Source organism: Mustela erminea, chromosome 2, assembly GCF_009829155.1.
Source record: "Mustela erminea isolate mMusErm1 chromosome 2, mMusErm1.Pri, whole genome shotgun sequence".
NCBI classification, from domain to species: domain Eukaryota; kingdom Metazoa; phylum Chordata; class Mammalia; order Carnivora; family Mustelidae; genus Mustela; species Mustela erminea.
In genome coordinates, this window is record NC_045615.1 from 83,162,815 (window position 1) to 83,179,447 (window position 16,633).

The following is a 16,633-nucleotide window of genomic DNA, read 5'->3' on the forward strand; positions in this document are numbered from 1 at the left end:
TCTGATAACCTCTGTAGTCTACTGTGTTCACATTTATTAAATCATTTCTGGTAAGTTTACTATTTGTCATTACAGTTCTATTGTATTTATGTCTACCAGTTTCTTTTGTGCTTTCTATCTACATGTTTCATTGCTTTTTTCCCCCTTGCCTGCCTTCTTCGACCTTGAATTTCCTATAATCTCTTTTACTCTTTGTACTGATTTTCTCTGAAAGGGTACAGCAATGGCTTACTAATATTCACTTTACATTATCATGACTACTATCAAAATATTCATAGCTGAGCTATGTATCACACTAGAATTACATTCCTTGAACAACTTTTGAGTTTTTCCAGAGTCCTTTGTTTGCTCAAACACATCTGATAATCTATCTGTAGTTTTTAATTGTTGGTTCCTTTTTCTCTCCTTTTGAAGACAGCTCTCTTGAGCCCTCTGATTTCCTTTTTCTATCTGGACTGGTTGTTAGGTATAGCATGTCCAGTGTATAAATAAAATATATTGTAATTTGTTTATCTATTATAATGCTAATGAACATTTGGGTTGTTTCCAGATTTTGGCTGTGAAAACCATACAGCTATGACAGTGTTTTGGTGAATATGCACACAAGTTTCTCTAGAGTTTTACTTAGAACTGAATTTGCTGGATCTTAATATTGGCGTATCTCAAATGTTAGGAGATAATGCCTAATTTTTTTACACTTCCACCTGCAACATATATTTTTATTGCTCAACATCCTCATCAGTATTTGGTGTTGTGATCTATTAAAATTTTTGCCAGATTGACAAGTGTAAATAATGTATCCTTGTAGTTTTAATTTGCATTTCCCTAATTACTGAAGAGGTTGAAATCTACATATTTATTAGATACTCATCTCTCCTCTTATGAAGTACCTGTAATGTCTTCTGCCCACTTTTTCTCTTGGGTTGTCTGGCTTTTTCTTGGTGATTATGAAGAGTTCTGAATATGTATCCTTTGTCTATTGACATATGTGGCAAACGTCTCCTCCCAGTCCAGGTTTCCACTCTCTTAATAATGTCTTGATAAACAGAAATTCTTAACTTTAATGTAGTCCAATTTCACAGATTTCCTTTACACATACTGCTTTTTAAATTCTGCAAAGTATTTTTTTAAAAAATTCTTTATTTAAATGCAATTTAGTTAACATACACTGAATTATTAGTTGTAGAGGTAGAATTTAGTGATTCATCAGTTGCATATAACACCCAGTGCTCATGGCATCAAGCGCTCTTCTTTAATACCCGTCACCCAGTTATCCCACCCCTCACCCACTTTCCATCCAGTAGCCCTCGGTTTCTTTCCTAGAGTACAGCATCTCTTATGATTTGTCTTCCCCAGTTTTCATCTTATTTTATTTTCCTTCCCTTCCCCCATATTCATGTGATTTGTTTCTTAAATTCCACACATGACTGAAATCCTAAGATATTTGTCTTTGGCTGACTTATTTCTCTTAGCATTATACCTTCTGGTTCCATGCACGTCATTGCATATAGCAAGATTTCATTCTTTTGGATGGCTGAGTAATAGTCTGTGTGTTTGTCTGTCTGTATATCTATACATCTTCTTTATCCATTGATCTGTTGATACACATCTCAGCTCTTCCCACAGTTTGGCTCTTGTGGACGTTGCTGCTATAAACATTGGGTATGGTGCCCCTTTGGATCACTATGTTTGTATCCTTTGGTTAAATAGTACTTAGTAGTGCAAGTGCTGGGTTGTAGAGTAGTACTATTTTTAACTTTTTAAAGGAAACTCCATACAGTTTTCCAGAGTGGCTGTACCAGTTTTCATTCCCACCAACAGTGTAAGATGGGTTCCCATTCTCCACATCCTCACCAACATTTGTTGTTGCCTGAGTTATTTTAGCCATTCTGACCAGTGTGAGGTGGTATCTCATTGTAGTTTTGATTTGCATTTCCTTGATGCCAGGTGATGTTGAGCATTTTTCCATGTGTCTTGGTCATTTGTCTGTCTTCTTTGCCAATTTCTTGACTATTATTTGTTCTTGGGTGTTCAGCTTGATAAGTTCTTTATGGAGTTTGGATACTAGCCTTTTATCTGGTAAGACATTTATAAATACCTTCTGCCATTTTATAGTTTGTCTTTTAGTTTTGTTTCCTTTGCTGTACAAAAGATTTCATCTTGACAAAGTCCCAATAGTTCATTTTGACCTTTGTTTACCTTGCCTTTAGAGATAGATCTAGCAAGAAGTTGCTGGAGCTGAGGTCACAGAGGTTGCTGCCTGTGTTCTCCTCTAGGATTTTGATGCATTCCTGTCTTACATTTAGGTCTTTCATCCATTTTGTGTCTATTTTTGTGTGTGATGTAAAGAAATGATCCAGTCTCATTCTTTTGCATGTGGCTGTCCAATTTTCCCAATACCCTTTGTTGAAAATGTTGTCTTTCCATTGGACATTCTTTCCTGCTTTGTCGAAGATTAGTTGACCACAGAGTTGAGGGTCCATTTCTGGGTTTTCTATTCTTTTTTTTTTTTTTTTTAAGATTTTATTTATTTATTTATTTGACAGACAGAGATTACAAGTAGGCAAGAAAGGCAGGCAGGGAGAGAGGAAGAAGAAGGCTCCTTGCCAAGCAGAGAGGCTGATGCGGGGCTTGATTCCAGGACCCTGAGATCATGACCTGAGCTGAAGACAGAGGCTTTAACCCATTGAGCCACCCAGGCGCCCCCTGGGTTTTCTATTTTTATTCAATTGATCTGTGTGTCTGTTTTTATGTCAGTACCATAGTGTCTTGATGATTATAGCTTTGTAATACAGCTTTAAGTCTGGAATTGTGATGCCACCAGCTTTGGTTTTCTTTTTCAACATTCTTTGGCTATTTGGGGTCTTTTCTGGTTCCATACACTTTTTAGGATTATTTGTTCCAGCTCTGTGAAAAAGTTGATAGTATTTTTATAGGGATTTCACTGAATGTATAGATTGCTCTAGGTAGCATAGACATTTTAACAATAATAGTCCTTCCAATCCATGGTATGAAATGCTTTTCCATTTCTTTGTGTCTTCTTCAGTTTCTTTCATGAGTGTTCTGTAGTTTTCTAAGTACAAATCCTTTACGCCTTTAGTTAGGTTTATTCCTAGGTATCTTACGGTTTTTAGTGCAATTGTAAATGGGATCAACTCCTTAATTTCTCTTTCTTCTGTCTCATTGTTCCTGTTTAGAAATGCAACTGATATCTCTGCATTGATTTTATATCTTGCCACTTTGCCGAATTCCTGTATGAGTTCTAGCAGTTTTGGGGTGGAGTCTTTTGGGTTTTCCACATAGAGTATCATGTCATCTGTGAAGAGTGAAGAGTTTGACTTCTTTGCTGATTAAAATGCCTTTTATTTCTGAGACTGGGACATCTAGTACTATGTTGAATAACAGTGGTGATAGTGGACATCCCTGTCGTGTTCCCTACTTTAGAGGAAAAACCCTGTTTTTCCCCATTGAGGATGTTACTTGCTATGGGCTTTTTGTATATGGCATTTATTGTATTGAGGTGTGTTCCCTCTATCCCTATGCAGCGGAGAGTTTTATCAAGATTGATACTGTATCAAGATGCTGTACTTTGTCAAATACTTTTTCTGCATCTATTGAGAGGATCATATGGTTCTTGGCCTTTCTTTTATTAATGTACTATATCATAATGATTGATTTGCAGATGCTGAACCACACTTGCAGCCCAGTAATAAATCCTGCTTGGTCATGGTGAATATTCCTTTTAATGCACTGTTGGATCCTATTAACTAGTATCTGGGTGAGAATTTTTACATCCATATTCATCAGATTTTGGTCTGTAATTATCCTTTTTGTAGAGTCTTTATCTGGTTTTGGAATCAATGTAATGCCTCATAGAAGCAATTTTGAAGTTTTCTTGGCATTTCTTTGGAATAGTTTGAAAATAGGTATTAACTCTTCTTTAAATGTTTGGTCGAATTCCCCTAGGTAGCCATCTGGCCCTGGACTTCTGTTTGTTGGGAGTTTTTTTTTTTTTTTAAAGATTTTATTTATTTGACAGACAGAGAGCACAAGTAGGCAGAGCAGCAGGCAAAGAGAGGAGGAGGAAGCAGGCTGCCTGCTGAGCAGAGTGCCCGATGTGGAGCTTGATCCCAGGACCCTGAGATCATGACCTGAGCCGAAGTTAGAGGCTTTAACCCACTGAGCCACCCAGGCGCCCCTGTTGGGAGATTTTTGATTACTCATTCAATTTCTTTTCTGGTTATGGGTCTGTTCAAATATTTTATTTCTTCCTGTTTGAGTTTGGAGAGTTTATTGTTTTTTTTTTTTAATTTTTTATTTTTTATAAACATATATTTTTATCCCCAGGGGTACAGGTCTGTGAATCACCAGGTTTACACACTTCACAGCACTCACCAAAGCACATACCCTCCCCAATGTCCATAATCCCACCCCCTTCTCCCAAACCCCCTCCCCCCAGCAACCCTCAGTTTGTTTTGTGAGATTAAGAGTCACTTATGGTTTATTGTTTTTAAGAATTTATCCATTTAATCCAGATTGCCCTGTTTGTTGGCATATAATTGTTCATAATATTCTCTTATAATTGTTTATATTTCTTTGGTGTTGGTTGTTTTCTTTAATTTATGATTTTATTTACTTGGTCCTTTCTCTTTTCTTTTTGGTAAGTCTGGGTAAGGGTATATTGATCTTATTAATTCTTCCAGAGAACCAGCTCCTGGTTTTGTTGGCCTGTTGTACTGTTCTTTTGTTTTTGGGTTTTTTTGTTAATTTCTATATCATTGATTTCTGCTCTAGTCTTTTATTATTTCTCTTTTCCTGCTGGATTTAGGCTTTCTTTGATATTATTATTTTTTTAATATTTTACTTATTTATTTGACAGAGAGATCACAAGTAGGCAGAAAGGTGGGCAGAGAGAGAGAGAGAGGAGGAAGCAGGCTCCCTGCTGAGCAGAGAGCCCAATGTGGGACTCAATCCCAGGACCCTGAGAACATGACCTGAGCTGAAGGCAGAGACTTAACCCACTGAGCCACCCAGGTGCCCCCTTTGATATTCTTTTTCTACCTTCTTTCGGTGTAAGGTTAGGTTGTATATTTCAGAGTTTTGTTTCCTGAGGAAGGCCTGTGTTGCTATATATACTTTCCTCTTAGGACTGCCTTTGCTGCATCCCAAAGGCTCTGAACTGTAGTGTTTTCATTTTCATTTGCTTCCATGTATTTTTTAATTTAGTCTTTAATTTCCTGATTGACCCATTCATTCTTTAATAGGATGTTCTTTAACCTCCATGTATTTATTTGTGTTCCTTCCAAATTTTTTCTCATGGTTGACAAAAGTTTTAAAGCATTGTGGTTTGAAAATATGCATCGTATAGTCTTTTTTATTTGTTGAGACTTGATTTGTGACCCACCCAGTATGTGATCTATTCTGGAGAATGTTTCACCTGCACTTGAGAAGAATGTGTATTGTGCTGCTTTAGAACGAAATGCTCTGAATGTATCTGTGAAGTCCATCGGGTCCAGTGTGTCATTCAAAGTCCTTGTTTCCTTGTTGATCTTCCTCTTAGATCTGTCCCTTGGGCGCCTATGTAGCTCGGTTGGGCAACTGCTTTCAGCTCAGGTCGTTATACTGGAGTCTCAGGATTGAGTCCTGTGTCGGGGTCCCTGCTCCATGAGGAGTCCGTCTCTCCCTTCTCTCTCATACTCTCTCACTCTCTCACTCTCAAGTAAATAAATAAAATCTTAAAAATAAATTAATTAATTAAAAAGACCTGTCCCTTGCTATGAGTGGGATGTTAAAGTCCCTTATTATTATTGTATTATTATCAATGATTTTCTTTAATTTTGTTATTAATGGGTTTATATATTTGGCTGCTCCCCAGTTAGGGCTGTAAATATTTACAATTGTTGGATCTTCTTGTTGGATAAGACCCTTTTATTATTTTTTTAAAGTTTATTTATTTGACAGACATAGATCACAAGTAGGCAGAGAGGCAGAGAGAGAGGAAGGGAAGCAGGCTCCCTGCCAAGCAGAGAGCCCGATGTGGGGCTCGATCCCAGGACCCTGGGACCCTGACCTGAACTGAAAGCAGAGGCTTTAACACACTGAGCCACCCAGGTGCCCCAAGACCCTTTTATTATGATGTAGTATCCTTCTTCATCTGTTATTACAGCCTTTGGTTTAAAATTTAATTTTTCTTATATAAGAATGGATACTTCAGCTTTCTTTTGATGTCCATTGGCATGATAAATTGTTCTCCACACCCTCACTTTAAATGAGGAGGTATCTTTGGGTCTAAAGTGAATCTCTTAATAGGCAACCTGTAGATGGGTCTTTCCATATATATACACATATATATACATACATACATACATTTTCTGATACCCTATGTCTTTTGTTTGGAGCATTTAGTCTATTTATATTCAGAGTAATAATTGAAAGATATGAATTCATGCCATTGTATCACCTGTAAAGTTGCTGTTCCTGTAGATTGTCTTTGTTATTCTTGTTCTGTTTCCATCTCAAAGGGTCCCTTTAATATTTCTAGCAGGGCTAGTTTAGAATTCACAAATTCCTTTAATTTTTGTTTGTCCTAAGAATTTTTTCTCTCTCCTTCTATTCTGAATGACAATCTTGCTGGATAAAGTATTTTTGGCTGCATATTTTCTGCATTTAGCATGCTGAATATGTCATACCAGTCATTTCTGGCCTTCCAAGATCTCTGTGGACAGGTCTGCTACCAGCCTTATGTGTCTGTGTCTACCCTTGTAGGTTAAGGTCCTCTTGTCCTGGGCTGCTTTCAGAATTTTCTCTATCTTTGAGGCTACATTATTATATGTCAAGATGTTGGCCTATTTTTATTGATTTTTCAGGAGGTTCTCTGTGCCTCCTGCGCTTAAGTTTCTGTTTCCTTCCCCAGATTCAGGAAGTTCTCAGCTATACTGTGTTCAAATAAACCTTCTGCCCCTCTCCCTCACTTCTCATCTTCTGGGGCCCCTATCATCTGGATATTATTACATTTTATGGAATTGCTGAGGTCCCTAAGTCTCCTTTCATGATCTAGTAGTTTTCTTTCTCTTTTCAGCTTCCTTATTTTCCATCATGTTGACATCTATATCACTATCTCGCTCTTCTGCCCCGCTTATCCTTGTTTTTAAAGCCTCCATTTGGGACTGCATCTCATTAATACCATTTTTAATTTCAGCCAGACTAGATTTTAGTTCTTTTATCTCTGCAGTTAGGATCCTCTAGTGTCTTCTATGCTTTTTTCAAGCCAGCTAGCATCTTTGTATTCATTATTTTAAATTCTAGTTGACATCTTGCTTATATCTCTTCATTAAATCCCTGGCACTGAGTATTGTCTCCTTTCTTTTGTGCTGAATTTCTCTGTCTTGTCATTTTGTCCAGAAGAGCAAGGATGAAAGAAAAACAACACCAAAACAATAACAACAACTTCAGGAAATGTTTCTGGTATATGCTATACACTCTGCTGTGTGTTTTTGCTGCTCTTTCCCACTGGTCTTTACAGAGTTCCTCCTTGCTTGTAGTAGAGAGTGTTTGGACCTTTAAGTAGTTATGCCTTGATTTGTCAAGATAAGCCTGTAAGAGAAAAAAGAAGAAGAAAAAAGAGAAACAACAAAAGCCTAATTCAAGACAAGAGAAGAGGAAAAGGAATAAAAATGTGAAAGACAAATAAGAAACCATAAGCCTGACTTTGAAAATAAGAAAAAGAAAAAGAGTAGGGAAAGAAGAAAAAAGGGGGAGAAAAAAGTCTGACCCAAAAAACAAGAGAAGGAACAAAAAATGAATAAAAAATTATAAACCCGATACAAAAAAAAAAGAAAGAGAAAAGAAAAAATATAGAGATAAAATAGAAGATAATGAATAGAAAATAAGATTTTCTTATTTTCTATTATTTATTATTTATTATTTATTTTTTAAAAATTATTTCTAATTTTTAAATTAGAAAAATTTAAAAATTAAAAAAATAAAAATAAAAAAGGAAGCAAGGCTGGTCCTATTTCCACTGTTAGCTGATGTTTTGGAGCATTTTTAAAATCAGACTTGGTAGATGCAGGGCCTGTGTTGGTCTCCTGGGAGGGAGCTGGGCTGGCTTATAAACTGACTTGCCTTTGTAAAGATGCCCCTGACAGGTGCAGGGTGTGGGGTTTAGTGTAGGGGACTCAAGTGTCCACTGGAGGCACTGTGTTTCTCCCCGAAGTCCGAGAGTACTGGGTTTGGGGGAGGGAGGAGTGGTGGAGGAGTAAGAATATGGCATCACCACTCCCTCTTGTCTCCAGGGAGGGGAACTCATGGCCACTGCTGTTCAAAAGGTCCTCTTACAAAAGTGAACAGTCTCCGGTGTCCCAGGCTTTTGTCACCTCCCTGCCCTTAACCTGTATTCTGTATGTGCCCAGGCCATTGGCATACCCAGAGCCACAGATCTCTTGTATTTTATCTTTGGTTGGTGGCTGGGATTCAAAAATCCCAAGTTTAAAAACCTGGTATGATGTGGGCCCACTCCCATCCCCCAGAGGAGAGGTTCGGAGCATGCCCAGCACCATCCTGGCCCCAAAAAGCTGCACAGTTCACACGCAGACTAGAGTTTATTGTAACACTTAGCAAAAAGCTAAAACCAGATTATCAGCCGTCTTCACATAACTCAGTCTCCCACTCCCTTCTGTCCCAGAAAAGTCATTACAGAGGCTTAAATCTCTTGTGGCAGACAGTGAAAAAATTGGCAGCCAGGTTCTCTGCAATCTGCTCTTGTCTGCTTTCTCCTTAGTTCTGCCTCAGAAAAGCTGCCATTCTGTGCACACTCAGAGGTGAAGCCTATTGTGGCTCACAGTAAAAAGTTGAGGTTTTCTGACCTCTGCGCATACCTCTGTCCCTACTGACTCAGTGGCTCCCTCCTGGCCTCCTGGCCTTGGAGAGGCAAAGTATGCTCTTCCGAATGCACTCCATAAGGAGAGTGATCTCCCCCTCTGCGACCCAGGGTATCTCCTCACTATGATTTATTATCCCATCCCAACCCACTGTGCACTCTCCCATTTTTCTCCCTCTCCCTGATTTTGCTCCATGAAAACGTGTCCCTCCCTTTGTGGCTGCTGGGCTTTCCTCTCCTCCAAATCACATCTCTGAACCTCGCATCCATCGGGTTCTTTCCCTCCAACTGTGCAGATTGTTTCCTCAGATTGTATTCCTAGTTGTTCGAAATAGTTGGATGTTAATCTAGCTGTGTTCCAAGGACGAGGCAAACTTAGGGTCCCCTGACTACTCCTCTACCTTAGTTCTGCCCCTAGTATTTCTTTATCTTCATGAAAGGTTGTAGGTAAAGGTTGTACACAAAAATGATTATCACATATTTCGTTAACAGTAATCACCTCACATAGTTACAATTTTGTTTTCTTGGGATGAGAATTTAGGGTGTGTGTGGGAGTATTTATTTATTTTTTTTTCAGATGTCATGCAAATATATTTTATTTCATAAGACACTGGCTACTTTTATAGTCAAAAAATCTAAATATAATCCAACATAAAAACAATGTGTCATTTATTTTTCTCTAATATGATGTGTTTTTTTCTTTTTTAATTTTTTATTTTTTATAAACATATGTTTTTATCCCCAGGGGTACAGGTCTGTGAATCACCAGGTTTACACACTTCACAGCACTCACCAAAGCACATACCCTCCCCAATGTCCATAATCCCACCCCCTTCTCCCAAACCCCCTCCCCCCAGCAACCCCCTCAGTTTGTTTTGTGAGATTGAGTCACTCGTGGTTTGTCTCCCTCCCAATCCCATCTTGTTTCATTTATTCTTCTTCTACCCCCTTAACCCCCCCTTGCTGCATCTCCACTTCCTCATATCAGGGAGATCATATGATAGTTGTCTTTCTCCGCTTGACTTATTTCGCTAAGCATGATACGCTCTAGTTCCATCCATGTTGTCGCAAATGGCAAGATTTCATTTCTTTTGATGGCTTCATAGTATTCCATTGTGTATATATACCACATCTTCTTTATCCATTCATCTGTTGATGGACATCTAGATTCTTAAAAACATTTTTTTTTAGTATAGTTGACACGTTACATTTGTTTTAGGTGTACAATGGTAGTGATTCTACTCTACACATTTTGCTATGCTCACCACAACTGAAGCTAATTGTGATGAGAACTTTTAAGATCTCTTTTAGCAACATACAATATTGTTGACTATAGGCACCACAGTACATCCCCAGGACTTATCTTATAACTGGTAGTTTTTACCTTTTGGCCACTTCCACCCTTACTCCCTATCTTCAACCACCGCCCCCCGTCATCCCCTGCCTCTGGTAACCACCAATCTGTTCTGTTTCTGTGATCAGTTTTTTTCAATTCCATTTATAAATGAGATCATACAGTATTTGTCTTTCTCTGACTTGCTTCACTTAGCATATTAATCTTTTAATATTATTCCACCTCTACCATGTTTTCTGCCATTTATTTGTTAAAGAAAAAAAATTTGTTTCTTTAATATAAAGAGACTATTTTATATAGAGAGTCTATTTAGAGACTGTGTAGAGACTATTCATCACTTTGTTAATATAAGATTTTACTGTTGTTGCCATGGGGCTGAAAAGAATGTATATCTATCTATCTATTAATACATTTTATTAGAAAGTTTAAACATATGATAAACTTTACAGGAATGTTCTGTAGCATTTCTTAAGTTCTAGGATCAACTAATTGCATCCCAATGGTACCATTTACGATGTATATTCTGAATTTTCCAAAAGCTCTAGAGGCATGATTAGACTTAGGTTTGATTGGGGTGGGGTTAGATGGAGAGGGAAAGGGACAAGAATAGTGCTTAGCTGGTACTGTTTTTAGTACTAGGAACGTATGATAACTTGTTGCCTCTTTTTGTGATACTAAGATTGATTAGTAGATTCAGAAGCTGTCAGTGTCATGTATGCATTATAAAGTTCTTGGTGAGTTTTCCATTCAATGATGACTGCTACTTAGATTCATGATTTCATTAGGAATTACAAGATGGTGACATTTCTGTCATTCCTTTTGAATTTTCGTTATTGATTAACCAGAAATAAAGAAGATACAGAAAAGGCTGGCACAAAGCTTCATTTTTTCTTTTATTTACTAGTTCTCAGAATAAAAAAGAGTTTGTGCTCTAGAAACTACCAAAGGTAACTAGTAAGGTGTTTGGTTTTGGTATATTTGTGAACTCAGACTTTTTTAAAATTAATTTTTATTGTGACAAAACAGCATTTTGGGGGGCTCCTAGGTGGCTCAGTGGGTTAAAGCGTCTGCCTTCGGCTCAGGTCATGATCTCAGGGTCCTGGGATCAAGCCCTGCATCAGGCTCTCTGCTTGGCAGGGACCCTGCTTCTTCCTCTCTCTCTGCCTGCCTCTCTGCCTACTTGTGATCTCTGTCTGTCTGTCAAAGAAATAAAAAAGAAATAAAATAAAATAAAATAAAAAGAAAAAAGAAAAAAGAAAAATCTTTAAAAAAATAGCATTTCTTATAGTTTTTGCTTTATAAAAGTTATTGATGTCTTATTGATGACACAAATATTAACATTTTCTTTGTGATTGTAACACTTAGCATAATGAAGTAACCTTTTTATTCCTTTTTGCTTGAATTCTGCCTTGTTAAATCAAGATGTTGACCCCTGCTTTCTTTGAATTAGCATGGCCTGGAATATTCGTACTTAGCATTTTATTTTTAACCTTTCTGTGTCTGTTTAAGGAATGTCTCTTGTACACAGTTTAGTGTTGAATTTCTTAGCAAAAGAGATGAAAATATTTTTTTCTCATTAAAGATGAGCCTGTTTGGGGTGCCTGGGTGGCTCAGGGGGTTAAGCCTCTGCCTTCCACTCAGGTCACAATCTCAGAGTTTGGGGATCGAGCCTCACATCGGGCTCTCTTCTCAGCAGGGAGCCTGCTTCCTCCTCTCCTCTCTCTGCCTGCCTCTCTGCCTACTTACAATCTCTCTCTCTCAAATAAATAAATAAAATATTAAAAAAAAGAAAAGATGAGCCTATTTGCATTTATTTATTTATTCATTCATTTAACAGAGAGAGAGGGAGAGCACAAGCAGGGAGAGCAGCAGGCAGGGAGAGAGGGAGAAGCAGGCTCCCTACAGAGCGGAGAGCCCAATGTGGGGCTCAGTCCCAGCAGCCTGGGATCATGACCTGAGCCGAAGGCAGACGTTTAACCGACTGAGCCACCCAAGCACCCCACCTATTTGCATCTATTTATATGACTGATTTGTTGGCTGTTCAAATGTCAAAAAATATGTTCAAGTAATTAGTAATAGCATGGAAAATATGAATAATATTAAGGTTCTAAGAAACAAAATTTAAATTACTTGACTCTTTTGCTTAAAATCAAGTGACATTATATGTCTCTTTTTAGACTTTTTATTGTTTCATTGAATTATTTGTCTCTTAATGCTGAAAACACTTTTGCCCTAGTTACTATATCTTCATATTAAATCTTGAAATGTGTTATTAGTATATGTCTTCCAGCTTTCTTCAGGATTATTTTGATGTGCTAGGTCCTTTGCATTTTCATCATAATTTAGGAGTCATCTTCTCAATTCCTACTGGGTTTTATTGTGATAAACATTAAATATATAAATCAATTTAAAATAAATTAATGTCATAATAGTATCATATAGTATTCTTCTGAGTCAGTTTTTCAGGTGCTTGGTACCTGAAAGTACAGATACTTTTTATACGCTTGTTTGAGTTTTATTTTAGCAAATTTTTCTTGTCCGTAGAATTTATTCTGTTTCATTGCTTTGGTTATCTTCAAAGACTTCTACAATATATGTTATCTGTGCTTAGTTTTTATATCTATCACTGTCTATGGAATGATTTTAATCTCTATTTCTGTTGTTTTAATTTTTCCTTTGTCTTTTATTTCCCTTATGAAGTTATCTGTGGCATCTTATTTACTCTAATGTTCCTTCTAATTTGATCTTTATGTTGAGATTATTTTTTAAATTTCTTATTATTTTCTGAGCTTTGCCAGCAATACTTTCATACCTGCATATTCTCTTATTTCTCAATATCACTGAGGAATTATCTCACTTCCAAATATGATTTATGTCATTTTTTCAAGTTTCCATTATTTCATAATTTCTTTCTGCTCATTTTATGATATTTAGTTTTTTTGTGTTTTATGGGTCCATCTATCTGGCATGCCTTTGTTGTCTGTAAGAATATCATTTAATTCAACTGTACTATTTTCTTGTTCCTCCTCCATATTTATTCCATAAATGGCACTTGTATATCTAGCTGTTCGTGTCAGAATCCTAGAAGTCATTCTTAGTGTTTTTTTAAGATTTTATTTATTTAGGGGCGCCTGGGTGGCTCAGGGGGTTAAAGCCTCTGCCTTTGGCTCAGGTCGTGATCCCAAGGTCCTGGGATTGAGCCCCACATTGGGCTCTCTGCTCAGGAGGGAGCCTGTTTCCTCCTCTCTCTGCTCAGGAGGGAGCCTGTTTCCTCCTCTCTCTCTGCCTGCCTCTCTGCCTACTTGTGATCTCTGTCTGTCAAGTAAATTAATTAAAAATAAATAAACAAATAAAAAGATTTTAATTACTTATTTTTTGAGAGAGATTGAAAAAATGAGTGGATGGAGCAGATGCGGACTTGATCCAGGGACCCTGGGATTGTGAATGCAGCAGAAGGCCGGATGCTTAAGCGACTGAGCCACCCAGGCACCCCGGAAGTCATTCTTAACACCTTCTTTTACTTTATCTAATCAATTAATCCTGTAAACTCTACTTCTGAAATATATTTTGATGCTGTGCTTTCAAATCCCAGTTCCACTGCCAATTCCCTAGTCCCAGGTCACCAGCATTACCCATCTGAACTACTACAGTAAACTGCTTGTCTCCAAACATCTACTCTTGCCTCCTGTGTATCAGTCAGGGTTTTTAGTTGCAAACATTAGAATCTAATCTAATTAGGTAAGCAGAGAATACATTTATTAAAGGGTATTGGTACATAGAATATCTAGGAGGGACAGAGATTCAAGCTTTGCAGTTAGGCCCAATGCCTAAATCACTGAATGTAGGAGCTGCCCCAGAAAAGACATTGCCACCCCTGCTCAGCACAGATCCCACAGCCATGCTGATGAAGTTACGGAACTAGGTTCTAGAAACTCTGCCAGTGATTCTCCAACATTTAACTGCTGAACTTGCTCTTTCACCGAAGTCAATTTTTCTCATGTTTCCCACTTCCTCTTTTTTTCTCAATTCCTTATGAAATCTCACATGAGTGTGTGTGTGTGTGTGTGTCTGCATGTGTGTGCAAGTTGGGGAGGGGCAGAGGGAAATGGAGAGAGAATCCTCAAGCAGACTCCCTACTGAGCCTGTCACAGGGCTTGATCCCATGGCCCTGAGATCATGACGAGCCAAAATCAAGAGTTAGATGCTCAACCAACTGAACCACCCAGGCACTCCTAACTTGGATTCATCTATAGAAAATAACTTTCGCTCATCAATATTTGATTACCCTGAAGTTTAGATATGCAAAATGCAGAATAGATTCTTGAATCTATTTTCTGGTTTTCAGAATTAAGAACTAAAACCCTAGAACCTCCAAAGGGGACCAATGGGTTTCTTATTTTGTTTTTTTATGTATTTTTTTAGATTTTATTTATTTACTTGACAGACAGAGATCACAAGTAGGCAGAGAGGCAGGCAGAGAGAGAGGAGGAAGCAGGCTCCCTTTAGAGCACTGACTTGATTGGTAGGTCTGAAGAAGCTGAGTACAAGCAACTTCATCTACTTTCCACAATGGCGCATATAATATTTTCTATGATTGCAATGATGTGAGAACAGTTGGGAGGTGTAGCTATAGTGGATAAACATTTCTATTTGTCAGCTCAACAGACCTTTGTTTGGTGGAAACTCCTCTTCTCCATTCAGCTTTAAATCTGCTTAGTCTATGTAATTAAGTTGAGCCTGACAGTTCTTCCCCTCCTGTCTCTTCAGTGTACAGACGACTGCATTCCCAGAATGAATGAACGATCCAGGCCTGGGTTAGTAGAGGATTCCATTCCCTGTCCATCTGGTCAGTTCACAGATGGGTATGCAAGTTAAAGTTGGCAACTTTGAGCCTTTTCTGATACTTCTGCCAGAACCATTTTTCTCTGGTATTGTGAATTACAAAGATGTTGCAAACTTGGGGCTGCCCATGCTCATCTTGCCACAGAATGGAGAGTACCTGAAAATAAAGTCAAACATGTAGAACTAAAAGAAAGAGAGTCCTGATGACATTCTTTGGCCTCCTAACTCTAACCGTGCCTAAAGTTAGAATACCTCTTACCACTGGAGATCTACTGCCTGAAGTCTACAAGGCCTTGCATTTTCCCTCTGTAGCCTCAACTAACACAACTTTCCCTCAGTCACTATACACCAGCCACCTCAGACCTATCTGTAGTCCCATGAATGCCCCAATATCTTACCACTTCCAGGGGTTTTGCACTTGCCTTGCCTTCAGCCTGAAATGCACTTGTCTCACTCTTCACCAGTCCAAACCATTCTTTCCACCAAGCCTTAGTTAATCATTACATCTTTAGAAAAGCAGTCCCTGACTTTCCTGTTAAGATCAGATCCCCCAGGGCGCCTGGGTGGCTCAGTGGGTTAAGCCGCTGCCTTCGGCTCAGGTCATGATCTCAGGGTCCTGGGATCGAGTCCCGCATCGGGCTCTCTGCTCAGCAGGGAGCCTGCTTCCTCTTCTCTCTCTGCCTGCCTCTCTGCCTACTTGTGTTCTCTGTCAAATAAATAAATAAAATCTTTAAAAAAAAAAAAAAAAAAAAGATCAGATCCCCCATGAGTCACGTCACCTTCATAGCTCCCTATACTTCTCTCGCATCACCCTTGCTTCAGGCATAATCATTCGTGTAATCACTTCATTAATTAATTTAAGTCCCACAAGGGCAGGGGCTCTGTGTATTTTGTTCACTGCTTTATTCCCAATGATGACACGGTGATTGGTACATAATAGGTACCCCTTCAATAGGTGTTGAAAGTATGAATAAATAATGTTAAGGCTTAAGATACATATACATAGTAATTTTTTATTAGAAAGTATACTTTCACAATGTAAAATACATTAACTTACAAATAAATCTGTAGTCAGAAATGGTACTGAAAATATCCTCTCACAATAAGTTAATCTATTCTTGAGCAGATGCCGATGAATAGTTTACACTCTCCAAAACAAAAATTACATACAGATCTATTTCACTTTAGGCAAGATAACTGGGGGAGTTTGAATGTAGGCCAGCTTAGCAAGGTAACATGGAGATGCCTTGTGAAGTTATAAATCCCTTCAAATATAAAAATCCTTTAAGATTAGGTTTTCAAAAACTTACCATTCTGAAATACAAACTATTTTCAGCAACTTTTCATATCTTATGGTCTCCTGTCATCTTTTTCAACTTAGACTCCACTTGTCTCACTCAAGACCTTAACTAGTGATTTTTTCCTCAAGTCTGTCTCCCTGCCCTGACCTCAACCCCATGTCACTTCCTCATCTTCTTCTATGCCAAGATGTGTGGTGGTATAATCACCCAGAAAAGAAAGCACTCTTACTAAAAAGAAAGGTGTTAGTTATTTTTGCA

General features: G+C 38.1%; 1 protein-coding gene across 1 annotated transcript in view; it reads right to left on the reverse strand.

Annotated features, from left to right (window-relative positions):
• Window positions 1-14,685: 14,685 nt before the first annotated feature.
• Window positions 14,686-16,633, reverse strand: part of MFSD8 (major facilitator superfamily domain containing 8) — a 38,182-nt gene continuing 36,234 nt past the window's right edge. The window contains exon 13 of the transcript XR_004283289.1: window positions 14,686-15,231. The gene's annotated coding sequence lies outside the window, so the exon portion shown is untranslated. The remainder of the gene's footprint in view (window positions 15,232-16,633) is intronic.